This window comes from Montipora capricornis, chromosome 6 (genome assembly GCF_036669925.1).
Source record: "Montipora capricornis isolate CH-2021 chromosome 6, ASM3666992v2, whole genome shotgun sequence".
Taxonomy (NCBI): domain Eukaryota; kingdom Metazoa; phylum Cnidaria; class Anthozoa; order Scleractinia; family Acroporidae; genus Montipora; species Montipora capricornis.
In genome coordinates this window covers 9,646,259-9,659,788 of record NC_090888.1, presented here as the reverse complement: position 1 = coordinate 9,659,788, position 13,530 = coordinate 9,646,259, and the positions used below count along the sequence as shown (strand labels likewise).

At 38.0% G+C, this 13,530-nt stretch overlaps 2 pseudogenes; one reads left to right on the top strand and one right to left on the bottom strand.

Moving 5' to 3' along the window:
• The window catches only part of LOC138054648 (uncharacterized), an 11,993-nt pseudogene extending 4,914 nt beyond the window's left edge, over positions 1–7,079 (top strand).
• Positions 7,080–7,804: 725 nt separating this feature from the next.
• LOC138053198 (uncharacterized) lies at positions 7,805–13,530 on the bottom strand (annotated as a pseudogene).

The following is a 13,530-nucleotide window of genomic DNA, read 5'->3' as shown; positions in this document are numbered from 1 at the left end:
GCTATTTGACCAATATTTTGCATTATTATCAAATGTGAATCATAACCACGTAGATTGTGAAAAATTATAGGTATTTTATCAGTCAGTCGGTAATTAAGACTGCAATCTTGATAAGCAGAACCTCTATATTTTCCAGTGATATTACAATGATCTCTTCTTGGAAGTTTGATCCATTATTGATGCTATATGCTATTGTTTGATTTCTGTATGATGGATTTACATTGAACCAAGTAAAACTCATATTAATAATCCTATTCAAACCAAGCTGATGTTCATTATTACTTGGTAAAATTATTGGTCTCGCAAATTTTGTAACGAAATTTTCAGGTTAAAAGGTATTTCTTTAACAGAATAACTTGATAATACAATTTCTCTATCCATATATATACAATATCGTTACATTAAATTTTGAAGTACTTCTTATATATTTTGTTATGTTGTGATTTATTAATTGTTGATGTTTTTAGCAATGTGTCTAATATAGAAACACCCATATTCCGCATTGAAATACTTGAATTACTGTACCAGCTAAAATTTCACCAATAATCAATTCTAATTTTTTGAGAAGCTGATTTGGATTACTAAAAAATACAATATTTCCACCTCTCTGCTTTTTTCGAATTCCAGAACCTTTCATTGTTTTGATTTATTTCATAATGATTGATGTATGCATTCAATGTAACTCTTGCATTGCCTATTCTTTTATTTTCCATTTGTCTCACAGCTTCAGAAATTGAACCACTGTTGAATTGTTTAGTTATAGCAGCCTTATAACCTTTTAATTGATTTCTACTTGTTTTAGCATCATTAATAATCTTATTGAGATATTTTTTGTTCAGTCATTTCTTGTTGATTTAGTATCTTTTCAACATAATCATAATTTTGAATGCCAAGATCATTCAACATCTTATTATCAATATCTCCATCGTCTCATCCATAATCAACTTCATCTTTTTCTTCATATTCAGGAGGAAGATCTTGTGTTTCAGGATAATATTGAGGATCAAAACTAATTTGTTTTTTACCTTCCAATATATCTTTTTTAATGATTCTTCATAAGTTGGAGGCTTAGGAACAATTTGTTTTTCTTGCTGTGGTAAGACTGTTTCTTCAAATAAACCACCAAGATTCATATCCGGAACTTAATCTTCAATATCAATGCCATAATTTGGCACTTCACCTTTTTTTAATGGTCGTCTTTTTATTGAAGGCAATTTTAAATTACTAGTTATTACATCATCCAGTTTTGTTGTTATTCGTTGAAACACCTTTGAAAAAGATGCTTTTTTGACCCAAATCATGCTGAATAATAGCATTTCTTACGGTATTAATTTTATCTCCTAATTCAGATTTATTTTTTGCAAGTTTTTGCCATTTTAGTAAACTCATTTGTTATATTATTTGTTTACATAAAAATGGACAATTGGATATAAAAGATAGCGTTTTACACCGTGTTTAACACAGTGTTTAACATGGTGTTGAACATTATGTTATGAAATAATAATACCGATATGATATAAATGAGAATACCAAATTACGATTTTAATGATTATAATGTTGGAAATTATAAGCATTTATATGATTTCATATCAAATAAATGCTTTCGAATGCTGATTTGTAGCCCAAGCGGTTCGTGAAAAACAAAAACATTAATGCATATGATTTACAATTTGCTTTATTATGAAAAAATCTACTTGTATGCTAAAAACTTAGAACAGTCAAAATATCAAAATTTATTGAACACATTTAAACCAATAAGTAATGACGTTGGTTATGATACAATTGAAGCAAGTAACGACCAAATATACCAGTATCTGAATTAACAGTTGATAATCAAAAGCTGGTTATATTTGATGATTTTGTTTGTGAAAAAAACTAAAAGCCATTGATTGATTATTTCATAAGTGGAAGACATAAAAATTGCAGTGTTATTTATTTGAGTCAATCATATTATAAAACTCCAAAAGATATCAGATTAAACTGCTCAAATTTTTGCATTTATGAATTTCCAAGCACTAATGAAAAATCACTTATTTGCCGTGAAAATAATACTCCAAAAGAACCATATGAAAAAGCAACAAAGGATCCATATAGCTTCATTTATATTGATAAGCCACGAAAATTCATAACTAAAAACTTCAATGAACAAGTATAATATATACCAATTATATATAAATGAGTTATTCAAACGGTTTATTAGAAACACAAACACAAAGTATTAAATTATCACCATATTACCCCGGTTTTGCTCCAACTCCACTGGCTGCCCATTAATTTTCGTATTCAATTTAACATCGCCCTTTTTGTCTATAAATCCCTCAATGGAACCGCACCTGCCTACCTTAAAGATCTTCTACAGCCACAAAATCAGCCCAAATACCACCTAAGGTCTAGAGATCAACACTTGCTTGCTGTGCCGCGGAGCTTCAGAAAAACTTTCGGTGACAGATTATTTGAGCATGCAGCACCGAAACTCTGGAACACCATCTCGCTTGAAATCAGGGAATCCGCCAACATTGATATTTTCAAGAGGAAACTGAAAACTCAATTTTTTAAACTTGCTTATTATCAGTAATTTTCTATGTCGTTTTCTGTTTCATTTTCTCTCTTCTTTTTTAGTCAGAATAGGGGTTTTTATTATGTAAAGCGCTTTAGAATATTTTATAATTTTAGCGCTATATAAGTGTTATTTATTATTATTATTATTATTATTATTATTATTATTATTATTATTTAACTAAATAAAAAATATAACTGTTATAAGTCGATTTGGGGTCACGTGAGAACAATGTGATACGAAACATTTAGGAAAAGTTATAACAATACCGATAACTAACTGCCTGCCAAGTTTCATAGGCCCTAGACAAATGCTTTCCCGTCAAATAAAAATATGCATAATGATTAGGCTGGTCAAGCTTTAACTCACTTGAGCGCTATACAATTGCTGAAGCACAGTCCAGATGATTTATATTGTGGCTTTTTAACATATTTCGCATGTAAAATTTCAATACTTTGCACATTTAATTCTTGCACAGCTAGCTAATCGACAGAGGTATATCGAATACTTTTGGATCAAAATAAAGGCTTCCTGTTTGTTATAGATTAATTTCATCACACAGCCAGCATGATAAAATGAAAAGCATCAATGTTTCGAGTGTTATGGATTAGATTGAGGAACTGTTAAGGCCGTTAATTTTCTTGTGATCGGTACGATCACTGCAAAAACAGTTCAACGATCGTATCGATTTTAAAACCACTCTACTTGCAGCGATCATAACCTTCTTGGCGACAACGACCTCTGAGCGGTTAGACGTCAGTCCTATTTCAAAGATCGGTAGCCATCGCAACGGTAGATAAGAGCGATCCAGCGGAGCAATCATAGGAAACCCAGCCTTAGGAGTAGCCAATGGATAAGATTCTTGTCCAGACGTACAACACAATTCTTTTCCAAAACACTTTCATTTCTTGGCACGTGTTGCGATTAGTTACGTAAAAGTAGTGCTTCACAATGATCAACCCTGTATTCTTTTTATTCTTCCTCTAGGTTTCTTAAATATTTTTGTGTATGAAGCTGAAGGGTCATCGACATTACTTGGTCGTATGGATGTTTCTCAGCCTAAACCTGTTTGGAACTCTCAGACCATTTGTCCTCCCCGCTCAGTCAAACCCAGAGATTGGTTCATGTCAGTGCTGGGTACGGGTGGCGTGTCGTTTGCAGTCGACTTAAGTCAAAATCCTTCAGAAATTATGTTGGATATACCACAGACAGTGGATGTCAAGAACACCAAAGCGATCGTTTTTCCGTTCAACCCTCCAAAAGATATCTCAGATAGACAACTTGACATCACTGTGACATCCCCGTCAAATACACCAGCTTACTTGAAAGTGTCTCAGATCCGTACAGATGTCGACGACAACATAGAAGTTGTGGATTACAAGAAGGCGTCACTACGTCTTTCCTTTGCTAAGAAAGGCCGGATTACCCTGTCCAAGGTGTCTGTGCCTCCTTTAACCGACTCTACCTCCACCTGGTTCATTGGAATAGCATTAAAAAACTCTACAGGTAGTTTAAAACCCACTGAGTCTAAATATGTTACTTTAAAACTGTCACAGTCATTTGATTACAGTTATGCTGGACCTATCTGTACTTTGTTTTTTGTGTCTCTGCTGTTAGGCATAGTAATGTCAATAGCTGGTTTGCGGCTTTTTAAAGAATATCTTCTTAAAGTTAATATTCCAGAACCACTTGTTAAAGTTAACGCGAGTAACAGGGACCAAGACATGTACAATCAGCCTAGCACTGGGCAGGACAATGGTAATAATTCTCTGTCGGATATGATTACAAAATTTGGGGCATTCATTTTCGCCATGTTGAAGGTAGCATACAAATGCTGGTTTTCAGGGGGTCCTAAAACCTATTCTTATGCTACAGGGGTTGCAGGTGTCTTGCTTATGATTGGCGCGTGCCAATTTGTCATTGCAACCTGGTATGTGATGATCCAAGAGGGTGATAGAGACGATTGCTATTACAACGACCTTTGCTATAGAGTTAGCGATTATCATGATATTCCACTGAACTTAATGATAAGTAACTTAACTTACATAGTCCACGCGCTGATTTTAACTGTGTGCGTGTGGTACATGGAAACAGAGCTGCATCTTTTCTGTGAAAATCTTAAGAAGTCTGTGACCTCTAGGGAGCAAGTCACTCAGCCTGGTAACGGGCAGGAAAATGGCAACAATAGTGACAATCGTCAATCAACCTCTTCTGGTTGTAAAGGTAAACAAAATGAAGCCCTACCAAACCATGTTTTCGTATGTCCCAATATCGCTCTGCATCTTTAAGAGGGGGCTGTCCCAGAGCATACTCTAGGAGACAAAGAAAGGAAGACACTTATGGCCCGAGCACTGAAAAGGAAGTACTCTTATTCCATTGGGTATGCCTTTGCCTGGGCACTCCTTTTTGAGGGATTGTTTTCCCTGATTTACCATTTGTTCCCAAGCACGTATACATTTCAGTTTGACTCGGCATTCATGTTTGTAATTGCCGGTTTAACTGTTCTGTTGGTGTATAATGGTATGGAATTGAATGAGTGCCCAGTAGAGGAACAGCTAGGAGAGCAACACCCAATCGAGTCGGACGTCCAGCGAGGAGAGCAACACCAAGTCGAGTTACAATCATTAGAACGACACCCAGTTAAAGAGCCAGTAGAGGAACTCCCGGTGGGTGCATTGAATGTGGAGGAACAAGCAGGAGAGCAACACCCGGGAGAGCAACACCCAATCGAATCGGACGTTCAGCGAGGAGAGCAACACCAAATCGAGTTACAATCAGTAAAACAACACCCAGTTGAAGAGCCAGTAGAGAAACCCCCGGTGGATGCATTGAATGTGGAGGAACAAGCAGGAGAGCAACACCCAATCGAGTCGGACGTTCAGCGAGGAGAGCAACACCAAATCGAGTTACAATCAGGAAAACAACACCCCGTTAAAGAGCCAGTAGAGGAACTCCCGGTGGGTGCATTGAATTTTTTCCTTTATTTTATAGTGCCACTTTTCATCTTCAATTATATTGGTACACTCTATCACTCCGAATCTGGACTGGCTATAGGATTGCAAGTGGTGTTTTTTATCTCTCTGGTCATTTGGTGGTTCGCAATGGGTCTCTGGGCTTTCCATAAGCTCAGTCTTAAAGGGGTTTTGTCATTAGGAAAGTGTGAGGGAAACACGTGCTACTACATTTTGGGTTGCGTCATTTCTCCACCTGCAGTGTTTGTACCGATCTTTCTTCTCATGGACCTTTCTCAAGTGTTTCTGTTTACTTGTATTGTAGAGAGTTTTTGGGCTGTTTCTGCCAAAGCTAAGCTTTTCCAAAAGCTCTGGAAACTCTGCTGCGCCATCTGGAAACTACTGCACCATTGCAAGTGTTCAGGTATGTGCACGTGGCGGGAATTTTTACGGGGATGTTATATCTTCGTAACTGTTGCCTGTTTGACAGGAGCTTTTGGCGTATTCCTAGGCCTGCCAACCACCAACAAAACAGCCTCACCTGAAGATTCTCGTGATCTTAACAAAGAATGCGTAATTCTTGGGTTTTTCGATTGGCATGACCTCTGGCATTTTTTGTCTTCTTTTGCTTTACTCATGGGTGCATTTGTTATCATGTTTATAAGCGCTAATCAGGAGGGCCCTCCTGCGCTAAACCCAAAAGCAAAAAAGAAGCACCGACCGCCGATTGTGCTTGCGTTGGAAAATGAAGGTGCTGATGGTAATGACATGAAATTGACCTAGGCTCTTATCCCATACAGGATTTCTTTTCCAAAACAAAAAAAAAACAAACAAAAAATTTGTACTGATCCTGTGGTAGACATTAGACCATGTAAACATATCCCCGTTTAAAGAAAAAGTCCAAAAAGTTCCGAGACCTCCAGCCAGACATGATTTTCTCCTTTTGATGTTTCTCTTTCTGCGACGAAACGACTTCAGTTTGTATCGAATTGACTTTCATTTGTATCGAAACGACCGTAAACCGAGCCAAACCGTCGCTAACTTGATGCCACATTCAGAAATCAAAAGAAAAGCCTTAAAATCCTATATCACATTAAACCCAACGTTCCTGATGAGACCAAACGAGGTAGTAGCCCCTGGGACTGGTTAAAACAGGGTTTTTAACCTTGTCATTACCCTTTTTGAGCAGCGATGTAAAGCCGAAACATTTCTGTCGTTTGTATTACTGATTACTAAATGTATGCTAAGCCTACAGTAGCACAGAGTAAAAGTTGGCTCAGTGCAGAGTAACTTAGCGTTGCAATATTTACTACGCATTTTAAATGCACCAATAGCTTTAAATGAAACTGATGTAAGTCAGGTAACTTTACAGTGTAAGCTGAATTTAAGTGCAGGAGAAAATGTATTCATTTGAGCTTTCCTTCCCAAAGATATAATATCTAGTACATAGAATAGAGCTTTGCGAGAAAGCACAACTCATATATTGTAACTTACCGATGAAATGTAACTTGTAGTATTATTAATAAGAAAACATTTCAAATGTACCAACAGCTTTAAAGAAAATTTTAAGCCTAATAACTTAACAGTGCAAGCTGAATTTTACCGTTGAAGAAGTGTATTCATTTTAGTTTTGCTTTAGATAGGTGTAACTATAAAGATTACAGCTTTGCAAGAAAGCACAGCTCATGTTTTGTAGCTTATTGATAGACATATCAAGGTTGATGCGTTATTTTACTACATCACATTAACTAAAAGATTAAGGATGCCAGTTATAAGAACCTGCTTCGTTTATACTCCTCACACACCCCTCTCCCCCCATAATGACTGGCCAATGCTCATGTCGCAAACATATTCTGAAGGCAAAAAGACAAGCCCCCCCCCCCCCCCCCCCCCCCCTCCTTCGGGATATGAGTTACCTCCGGTACAAGCACAGCCAGAACCGCTTTAAGGCGTGAAAGCCCAAGGTTTATAACTGGCATTTTACGACACAGCTACCAGATTATGTTTTCAGTTTGGTGCTATTTTATTGTAGTATCATATACTTGGAGAATTTCTTTTTTATCAGTGTAACAAGTTAGCTTGTACAATAATAAAAGCATCTATCGTTTGATTTTGTTTAAATTTTTCTAAAAAAACAAACTTAATCACACACATTTTGAAATACACTAGACTACGAGCATAAACACGACAAATATCTTTAGCAAAAAGATGTCTTAATTGGAAACATTCTGCTCTTTTTCTTTAGATTAGCTTTGAAGTTTTTCAGTCAGTCGTGTAATCAAAGCTGCCTGGCAGCTCAATAGTCCGCTAGTACTTCTTTGTGCTCCAAGGGCGCATTTCCCTCGAGCCACTTGTTTTATGTTTTATCGTAATCTCGTAGCCCCTGGTCAATCAGTTTCTTTGCGAAGATTTAAAAGTAAGAACTGCCGACAAAATATTCCGATTCTGTGAAAAGAGAGATGAGGTATCAGATGTTTTAGTAAGATTCAATTATTTTCAATTATTTGAACCCCCTGCACCATCGCCCCTGCATCGTTATTAAGAACGTTAGCATCAAATCCAAAATTCTTTTGCATCTTTATGCATGATTCAGTTGCGTTCCTAGACGTTTTCCATTCGAAACTCGTCGGAACTCTCGGAGATGGTCTGGCAATTTCCAGAAAGGAGGCTAATCTTGCGAGCTATACCCAAATTTCCGATAATTTCTCAACGAGAATTTCTGGTCCAATTGATTTTCATTCCGGAATTACTGGCAGTTTAGGATGAGTGGTTCTAATCTCAGAATAATTTGCGTATTTTCCAGAACCTTTCCGAAGAAGTTTTGGCCCTTTTCAAAGTTTTGGAATTTTTTGGTGAATGGAAAGCGCCTGGTATCTCTCTTTTGATATTCCAACTTTCTCAGCCAATCAAAGACTCAACAATGGCACGTGATTGGCCAGGCATTAGGGGGAAGCCAACATAAAGACAGAGATCGGCAAAGGTTTTCAGGTTTTCGAGATACCGCGCGTTTAAATGTGACAAAAGATACATACTGAAAAATACAAGCAAAAAAAAAAAAAAGAACCAATTCACTCGAGAGCTGGGAGGAACAGTTTCAGCTGCCTTTTTGTCGATATTTGTTGCTGTCATAGCTGTAGTAGTGTCGGGTTTATCTTCTAATAACAATGGCTTCAGTCCAGACTGGGCTCGAAGTTTACTATGAAAAAACCAAAACAAAAGTTAAACGTTAATTACATTAAAATTCCAGGATTATCTAGCGAACTTGAGGGCCGAAATCTCAATAATTGCACCCTACTCACAAGAAAATATAAAAGTAAGAATTATGCAAACATGTTGTTTATATTTCCTTTCCGTTGTATGAGAAGTTTGGAATTAAAAATAGAATGCTTGACGAGGCAGAACAAATCTTCATCTAACTGGGCGTATATCTACTGCGCCTTTTTGCTAATACAATTTAAAGGAACCCTATCAAAGGATCATACTGGGATCACACTACTAAAAAGCCGAAAAAGCGATACCCATTTAAGTATTTAGTGTACTGCACTGCGTCAGGCAACTGTACAGCTTGCACTAGAAATGACCTGAGGCCCAGCAACTTCCAGTGAGGTATTCATAGAGAAGCGACATCACTTACATACGGTGCGTTGTGAAAAAAACTGCGTACACTTTTCAAGAAAGCTGTGCGTAATCCGTGTCACATTACCCCTGTGTTACCCATCCTTTTTCCTTTTGCTTTGATCTTACCTATTAGACGTTCTTCTACCTTCAGTTGGTAAATATTTTGAGCTTTTTCTTAGATTTGAAGGTAATCTTTTTCTGCATCTCGGAAACTGTATCTTCAGTCAGAAACTTTCACCTCTAATTTCAAAATTTCAAGGCTGTTTTCCCTTTGCCAGGAAGTTAATCACAGTCGTTTTAAACCACCAAACCTCCCCGTTTAGCGGGTTATTACTTGGATGGGTGACCAAAGAAAAAACTCCTTGTTGTAAGATTTAGATTTAAGCTCTTATTTGGTTGTAAATTCATTCAAACGTCGTGAAGTTAAAATATAATAACCATGACAAAACTCAAACAGTCTGTCCATGAAGTTATGCAGAAAAAACGCACCTTCTTTTAACAGTGAAAGAGCACTACCCCACCAAGGGCTGCCGTTAAGTATTGAGTCACCTGTAGTCTCCCCAGACCCGTAGCAAACTAATTACCTTGTGGCTGAATTCTATCGACAACAGGCAAGTTCACCAGTAGCATCAAGGGAAAATCAAGCATACGCAGCTGTGAAAGGTGTTACGATGGGTTACGGCCCAGCCCTGTCATCAATATGAAAAATATTTTGTCATCTAATCACCAGACTTCTTGAAAGTCATTCCGAAAGAGACACCTCATGATAGATACATGTATGATATAATTAAATAATGTCAAAACAAAACTGATGCAAGTCCTGTTTACAAGATTCATACTTACTTGGTTTCATTTACTAAATCATTTTGTATCGCTTCAGGATTCTCATTTTCTGCTATGAAAAAGAGGACGAAAATTAATTTCAAGACTAACAGCCTTGTTAACAATCACTGGATTCTCTAGATTGAGAGGTCTGGATTTGAGCCTTGCACAGAGTCATTGTGACACGTTTGTAACCCTAGCAGTACCTCTCTCTACCTAGGAGTATTTATAGTAGAGCAAACGTCGTGCCAATTCATCTAAATGGCCAGAGCTTGTCCCTGTTGGGCATTAAATGACTAAGAGTTTTACTACTTGCCCCTGGATGGGATGCTAGTCCATCGACGGTTACCTCCAGCATTAAATTTGCCAGTATCCATTCAGACACACCTGGGTGGAGTGAGACACTGTGTGCGTGAAGTGTCTGGCCCAAGAACACAACATAATGTCTCTGGCTAGGGTTCAAACCTAGACTGCTTGATCTGGAGTTCAACGCACTAACCATTAGTCCACCGTGCCTCCTCAAGGGAGTATTTATAGGTAACAGCAAATTGCCAGCCATAGGCAATCAATCATAATGCTGTGGAGTGCAACCTGCAAGGGGATAGCAAATCCCATCCAGACGGAGTGTCTACCCTTCAAGTTACTCCTAACAAGGCGACGCCCTAGGCCCCAAAAAGGCTTCCATTGCTAAACAAAAAGAGACCTTACACTCCAGCTGACTTCCTTTAAAGTTCTGTACAGCAGCACTATCACATGAAATATTTTCTTTTTCTGTATGTTATACAAGCTATACATGCATCATCCCTTCGAACAAATTACTCTCTTTATGTCGCAAGCTCAAATTTACATCATTATTTCAGCAAAGCAAAATGAGATTATTTACTTTGTCTCCTGCATCTTCAGTGTTACATGTACAAGGTTAGCTGGGGACATTACAGAACCCACACACTGTGCTTATTGCAAAGAGCAGGGCACGGAGTTCCCGGTGTTGTGTGCAATGTTAGCTAGGTAATCGACTATGAGGCAGAACCGAACGCAACAAAAACACGTTTAATCGAGCAATGTGGCTACGAGCACATGGCATGCCGCAAGGGCCTCTGGGAAACAATGGCTTACGCAACAGCTTACATCACAATGGTCTGGCCTTGTCTCACGGGTTGATGCTTCACATAGGGTTAACTTCATTGCACCTTCCCCCCTTAGACAGAAGACTATATCTTGACTTTGTTGGCTGCACTTAGTCTACTTTTAACTTTTGCCACATCAAACTCAAAGAAGACTAGGCTACTGGCACTCTAGGTCAGATAATAGCGATATCACTCATACCTTCTGAACTTTGTGGATTAACATCCTTACGCACAGCACCATCGGTTTTTAGTGTATCCTAGAAAAAACGCCACTTGAGTGTAAGATTATGATTTAGCGTAGTAATACTTCCGTAAAAATTGAGATCAACTTGAAAATATGTAGGGCTGCTCTTCTGTTTTAGTATTCTCCAATTTTTTTCATCTGCGACTCATTTTAATTGGCTTTCCTGTTCTTGTTTTGAATTCTTCTACAATTTAAAGCTGCCATACTGTGGTAACAACCACTTGCGTGGCCAACTCAAGTACCCTATGAATATCAACTGTGGCAGTCAAGTCCAAATGAACAGGAATGTCTTCTGGAGTGGGGATTTCAATTCCTTGTTTTGTTGCCTCTTAAGATCTCTGCTTCTTCAACAACTAATAAATAAAATTAATTTCATATATACTTGTAATTAATCTTTAATATATTTGCATTTCAAATTTCTTAATGAAAGCAGAGAAAGAATTACTTTGAAAAAAACTACAATATATAAGCATTGTCAACCAATTTCATCCAACAATCTTCATCTCACAAATCTTTCAGTTGAAAATGGACATTTCTGCCCCTTAAATTTCTTAGCGGAGGCCCCAGGGCTGTAACAAACTGAGTCGAGAAAACAGTCGTGTCGGGAGACCCAGGGATAAAAGAATTTGCGGTTGACAAACTGCGGGAAAAAACTGTATTTGCATAATTCATGTCGTATGTCGTATCGTCGGCGTATTGGCTAAGTTTGTGTTCGACTCCATTTGTTTCAAACCCCTTTAGGTCTTCGTCGCTCCTTATGAAGTTGGCTAATATCTCAGCCGCTATTATAAACAGATAAGGGACATCGGGCAGCCTTGTCTGACCCCTTTACCTAAAGTGAAGTGCTCTGAAACCCGACCATTGTTTTGGATAGCGCTGGCAACATCATTATAAAACAATTTGAACCAATTCACCAATGAGGGCCCGAAATAAAATGTGTAAGAGCTCTTTCTATTAAGGCCCACTCGATCGAATCGAACGCCTTTTCGAAGTCTATGAACATCAACAAACCGGGTTTATTTATGTTGTCCTCGAAATTTACTATTCCGTCAATTATTAAATTATTTTCTGCGATGGAGCGTCCTTTTAGAAAACCGCTCTGATCGTTGTTAATAATTTCAGGGAGCACCCGCTTCATTCGATTTCCTATCGCTTTCGATGGGATCTTGTAATCGCAATTTAAAAGAGTAATTGGCCGCCAGTTCTTTAGACTGGGAGGACTTTTGTTTTTCTTCGGTAAAAGAGAAATTATCCTTTGCCTTTGGGTTACGGATAGTTGCCCCTTTTGAAAGGAGCAGTTGATTGTATTCACAAAGAGAAAAGAAATGTCATTCCAAAGAACTTTAAAGAATTCAGCAGGGAAGCCGTCTGAGCCTGGGGACTTATTTGATTCCATTGTCTTGAGCGCACTTAAGCATTCATTAGCTGTTAAAAGGTCTTCACAAGACTCTTTGCAGTCCTCATCCAGGTCCATCCAGTCTCAAGCAGTTTCTCTTGGGAAGAACTCAAACGGTGTCTGACATCTGCAGACAGCAGACTAACCCTAAATTACAATTATTGAAAGCTAACAGTTTTAAAACGGGTCCTGTTTATCAGCGATATTTGAAATGGATGCTCAGACTTAATACTGTTTATCGGTGCTATTTGCAGGCAGCTGCAGTCTGCAGTCTGCCCTCTGCAGTCTGCAAATGTCAGACACCGGAACTCAAAGCCCTCATTACTACTTTGTGTTGTTCAGCTGCTATATAGCTCATTATAGAAATTCATACATTCTCGTAGAATTTCTTGGTCAGAGGTTAAAGTAATGTTGTCAGCACGGCGAAGTTGAATTAAAGCCTTACGTTTGAAGCGCCGCTTTTCTAAATTAAAGAATTGCTTTGAGTTTTTCTCACTTTCGTTGTACCAACGAATTTTGGACCGCCGGATAGCTCCCTTAGTTTCATATTCATGGTTTTTCTAAGTTTGCTTTTATCTCGCTCAACTGGTGGCCAAATTCTTCTTTCAACTGAGGGGGCAGTGGCTCTTCAATTTTTTTCTCCAAGTATGTCAACTTTTCGTAGAGTCTACTTTCTTCCTTCCGCTTAGAAGCAGCTTTTTCTTTTCCATAAAAATCGATGCCTCCCTAACCTTAAGTTTAATCATTTCCCATCGCAAAGCATCATCAACGTTATTGTCTTCTTTGTAATCTTGGCATGTCTGAACGATAACCAT